A 5,804-nucleotide genomic window follows, 5' to 3' on the forward strand; every position below is an offset into this window, starting at 1 on the left:
AGAAAAGAAAAGAAAAGAAAAGAAAAGAAAAGAAAAGAAAAGAAAAGAAAAGAAAAGAAAAGAAAAGAAAAGAAAAGAAAAGAAAAGAAAGCACACAACTAACGAAAGGTGTCTTAGGACTCCAACTCAGACATATCTGGTTTCAGGGTCTTTGTTTCTAACCCCTGAGCTCTGTTGTCTGCCCAGGCTTGAAGCTATGTTTTCAGTCAGCTAAGAACAGAGAAAAGATCAGGTTTAGTATTCCCAGAGGTTCAAAGTGAAAACTGGCCCAACTACTCTTTTTAAAAAGCTAGAATGTGAGCTGGGATCAGACCTGCTTTTAGGAAACTAGAGGCTAATTAGTCTATAGATTCCATCGTGTTTGGAGACTTTAGAGATATACTGCAAAAGCTAAAGATATCTACATGTAATGTATATTAAATGGTGCTCGAGATTTAGTAAACACTAAGTACTTTATACTCTATGGTTTCAGGAGCTGTGAACGTAGCTGTAAGTTACACTGAACATACTGATGGCTATAATCCTTAAATCCTGAAAGGAAATGATACTAAAGCTTTAGAGTTATTTTAAATGAGAAGACCAATGTCCAGCACAACTGCTTGACTCATACCAGATAAAATAATTTTGACAACATAATAACTTGTCTCTTGTCTTTCTATTTCAAAGATACTGAGAATTTTTTTTTTCAGTTCTAAGCTGGGTGTTTTACAAGCTTTAACTTATTTAACCCTTAAGGTATATTGTGCTATGCAATTGCATTTTACCCATAATTTGTATTAGCTTGTCAATCTGTTAATTTATTATTTGATGATAAAATGAAAACACAAATATCTCAGTAACTGGCCAGAATCAACCAGCTCCTACATGCAGAGTTTGAATTAAATTCAGGCAATATGGCTTTAGGTCTTTTTGTTCCCAGTCTGTACACTCTATGAAAGGGAGTGGTGTAGTTATCCCTGTCAATATAAAAAAATGAACAAAACAAACAACAGCAACAGAAAATAACACAGCTTTCAACCCAAAGGAGATAAGGGATGGTTTATTCTGAAGCAGAATGTTTGTGACCATGGCCCAGGAATACAAATTTAAATTACCACAAGCTCTATGTTCCAATGAGATGATTCTCATGAAGTATTCTGAGTAACAGAACAAAGTCATAGATGAACATAGTTTTCAAATACATTGGTGGGTAGGTAAGTAGGTAGGTAGGTGACACTAGATCTCAAATGTTATTGACTGGCATTCTTAGCTTTTGAGCTTATGGAAGCTAGAGTCTATTCATGCATTTCAAAAGTCATTAAAGTTATGTTAGGTCATATCTATAGATGGACAATAAAGGAATATTCAAGGCAGGCCAAGATGGACAAAGATAATTACATTCTGGACCTTAAACATTTCTAACCTCTTGAAGAATGTCCAATGCAAAGTGTGATCTCTTCTGGAAAGTTCAATTCACAAGGCTAACTCCTATGCCTTCTGAAAACCATAAACTGCTCTCTTTATGGCTCCATATGAAGAGTTTATGCACTTTATCATTTTGAAAATTATAAACTCTTCAAATTTGTAATACTTGGAAGTTCTGTAGCTTCAAATACTTTAAATATCCTTATTAGAATGAGGACCAACGATAAAATCAGTAATCCAAATTCATTCCCACCTTGATAAGCTGAAATCAAAAAGCAAATTAAATTCAAAGTAAACAGAAGAAAAACCATCATAAGGAATCAATTACATAAGAATGATCAGTTAAAAATCAATGCAAATACTCCCATCTCCACCTGTACTGATTGGCAAGGTAAAACAATATGACTAGAATTTTCTTCTCTATTTTTCTCACCAAAGTTCAAAAGCCTAGTGTCCCTTAATCACTGCTGGCTTTGATGATTTGTTCAAGACTAATAACATTTGGTGGATCTGGCACTTATTTACTTCCCATCTTTATCAAAACCAGGAAATTAACTTCCACCTGGCTCTCTTGTGATTCCTGCCCTGGAGGAAAACAGCTGCTGAGCTGGCAGGCCCATAGTCAGCACCAAGAGCCAGCCTTGTGAGTAAGTCATCTTGGATGTCCAGCCTAGAGACTGACATGGACAAATCCCACTGCCTGTTGAATATAGGTGAATTAAAGACTTCAGTGGTTCAGTTGAGCCATTCTAAAAACTTCTGAGCCACAAATTAAATTGGTGGTTTTTAGCAGTAAGTTTAATTTGCTAGGTGGCAATAACAATTGGAAAATTTACAGAGAATTACAGGAAATTTTTTCAATTTCTAATCTCAGAAATGTATGAAAAGACATCACTATACATATTACATGTGTGGAAGGGGAAACAAAGCAATATAATGAACAAAATCATTGATGTATGTTTGGCAATTTACATGGACAAATTACTAAAATGTGCACAAGGCATAAAAAAATTTCAATAGCTACAAATCTATATAGCAAGTAAGATAAGTCAAACCTATGTTTGAAAATCTTCCCATAAGAAAATGCTAGTCCTCAATAATTCAATTGTAAATTAATCCAATAGTTAGGCAAAATTATACTAATATTAAATAAACTTGGAAAATAGAGATTAGAAATATCTCCCAAAGTCATAACAGGAAGCAAGAACAAACCTGCTACTGAAGAAGAGGAGGAGAAGAGGGGGAGGAGTACATGTGTGTGTGTGTGTGTGTGTGTGAGAGAGAGAGAGAGAGAGAGAGAGAGAGAGAGAGAGAGAGAGAGNGAGAGAGAGAGAGAGAGAGAGAGAGAGAGAGAGAGAGAGAGAGAATGTGTGTGTATATGTGTAAAGGCTAGTGCTAGAAATATAGAAATATGTTACTTCTTTTGGATTTGTTGGCATTGAGGACCTATCGTCCCTGATATTACAACCAATGCTCTTGGTTATCCACCAGAACTTGGTGGTAAGCTACTTTTTGGTAACTGAAGATACCACATACTTGAGTCATAGAACATAGTAAAATAAAGCTACTAGCGATCTGGAAGTTTCAGTACTACTGGTTATCTTTCATAGTGCTTGAAGATGCTATATACATTACTAGAGAAGAAAAGTAGTCATCAGTCTTACCTAGCAATGAACCCTATGATCTCCAGTTGTTACTTGCCTGGCAGGATGTTCATACTGGTGGGAAAGAGACAAAAACATCACGAGAGTAACCAATTACATCCTGATTTGCTTTAAGTTCTACTCCACAAGATGAAACATCTACCTGACACCATTGTCAATCCAAGAATCTATGGCTAAACAGGCCATCAGCCCTAGGGCAGAACCACTAATTTACTATGCTGAATGGACATACTATTAAGCTGACACATAATAACTTATTGTACACAAACTAATGTATCTCTCCACTCCACCCTCATCAGAGAAGTTTCTATTCTATTTGTAGTAGAGGATGACTATCATAGAGACCTAAAACTGTTCCAGGTGCATAGAATAAATGACTGAAATGCTCAGCCCTAAATACAGCAGCTATATCACAGCCACTCCGAGAAGACTCAGGGATCATTGTGTAAGGGGGGTGAAAGGCATGGAGGAGCTAGAGCACTGGATGACTTAAAGGAAACTATACCTCTTGAATACAGAAGGGCAGCTGCACATATGAACTCACAGCATTTGTGAGAGCATGCACAGAATCAAAGCAGATAAAATTAGAGCATGAAGAAAGGAGGTGAATGTGAAGAAACAGTCCTATCTGAGGAGCTATCTGTGCTTAATAGCTGCTGAAAGAGGGCATGTTGGTTTTCTCTAACAGTGTAGTACTTGGTAAATCCCCCACACTCCAGCAGAAAGCCATACATCCAAGAATTTGGGGGTAGCACAAACTAAGAATAATGGGTTCAAATTTGTAAACATGGACACAAAGTTGAATAGGTAGGAGAAAATGTGTGGATCCAGGAAAAGCGAGATGAAACTGGGTAAATATAATCAAAACACAGTGTATGAAATTTTCGTTGAACTAATTAAAATGCTATAAAAAGCCTGACCAACACATTACATTATAAGGAAATAGAACTTCAGACCACCAGTTTCCTGTAAATGTGGGTAAATATCATTAACAAAATATTGGAAAGTAGTATCTAGAAGAAGATAATGTGCTTTTACTTTTCCAGAGTTTCTTTTTAATAAATATGTATCCATGTGACTTACAAAATGTTACAGCATGATTTTGGCAGCCCTTTTTAAAAAATCCCTCAAGAGCTTAACTTCCCAAAGATGAGATGACTGTAATGTAAATTGGCAACTTGACAACTTGATAGGTCTTCAAATCAACCTAGAAGGTATCTCTCTGTGTGTCTGGGTAAAAATTTTCAGAAATAATTAGATGGAGGAGAAGACCTTCCCTCAAAGTGAATGCTATCTTCTAATGAGTGACCCTGATAACAAAACTTTAAATGAATTTATCACAGGAATGTAGTCATTTCAACATTTAAATCAAGTTCATTACATAAAAATCAACTGAATTGCTGATATTGAACATCAGTAGCCTTCCTTTACACAAAGGACAAGTGGGCTGAGAAAGAAATTGGGGAAACAATACCCTTCACAAGAGTTACAAATAATATAAAATACCTTGATATAACTCTAACCAAGCAAGTGAAAGATCTGTATGACAAGAACTTCAAGTCCCTGAAGAAAGAAATAGAAGATCTCAGAAGATGGAAAGGTCTCCCATGCTCATGGATCAGTAGGATTAACATATGAAAAAATGGCCATCTTACCAAAAGCAGTCTACAGATTCAACACAATCTCCATCAAAATGTCAACTCAATTCTTCAAATAGAAAGAGCAAGTCTCACCTTCATATGGAATAACAAAAAAACACAAGATAGCAAAAAACAATTCTCAAGAATAAAAGAACTTCTGGGGGAATCACTATCCCTGACCTCAAGCCCCACTACAGAGCAATAGTAATTTAAAAAAAAAAAAAAAAACAACTTGGTGTTGACATAGAGACAGACAGGTCGATCAATGGAACAGAACTGAAGACCCAGAAATAAACCCATACACCTACGGTCACTTGACTTTTGACAAAGAAGGCAAAACCATACAGTGGGAAAAAGAAAGCAACTTCAACAAATGGTGCTGGTCTAACTGGTAATCTGCATGTAGAAGAACACAAATTGATCAATTTTTATCTCCTTGTACACAGTTCAAGTCTAAGTAGATCAAGGATAAAACCAGATACACTGAGTCTAATAGAAGAGAAAGTGGGAAACAGCCTCGAACACATTGGTACAGGGGAAAATTTCCTGAACAGAACACCAATAACTCAGGTTCTGATATCAACAAATGACAGATGAGACTTGATAAAATTAAAAAGCTTCTGTAAGGGAAAGGACACTGTCAATAGGATGAAATGGCAACCTACAGATTGGGAAAAGAACTTTACTAACCCTACATATGATAGAGGGTTAATATCTAAAATATACAAAGAATTCAAGAAGTTAGACTCCAGAAAACCAAATAACCCAATTTAAAAATGGGGTGCAAAGCTAAACTGAATTCTCAAGTGAGGAATCTTGAATGACCAAGAAGCACTTAAAGAACTGTTCAGCATCCTTAGTCATCAGGGAAATGTAAATCAAAACAACCCTGAAATTTTACCTTACACCAATCAGAATGGCTAAGATAAAAAAAATTAAAAAGAGGAACACTCACCGTTGCTGGTAGGATTGTAAACTGGTACAATCACTTTGGGAATCAATCTGGTTGTTCCTCAGAAAACTGGAAATTCAGGTGACAGCAGATGCTAGTGAGGATGTGAAGAAAGAGGAACACTCCTCCATTGCTGGTGGGATT

The 5,804-nt window shown here is 36.2% G+C and overlaps 1 long non-coding RNA gene across 1 annotated transcript in view; it reads right to left on the bottom strand.

Moving 5' to 3' along the window:
* The window catches only part of LOC110320489, a 152,364-nt gene that overhangs the window by 12,118 nt on the left and 134,442 nt on the right, over positions 1–5,804 (bottom strand). Inside the window, exon 3 of the long non-coding RNA XR_002380459.1 lies at positions 3,069–3,122. This is a non-coding gene — a long non-coding RNA (uncharacterized LOC110320489). The remainder of the gene's footprint in view (positions 1–3,068; positions 3,123–5,804) is intronic.

This window comes from Mus pahari, chromosome 4 (genome assembly GCF_900095145.1).
Source record: "Mus pahari chromosome 4, PAHARI_EIJ_v1.1, whole genome shotgun sequence".
Lineage (NCBI taxonomy): Eukaryota > Metazoa > Chordata > Mammalia > Rodentia > Muridae > Mus > Mus pahari.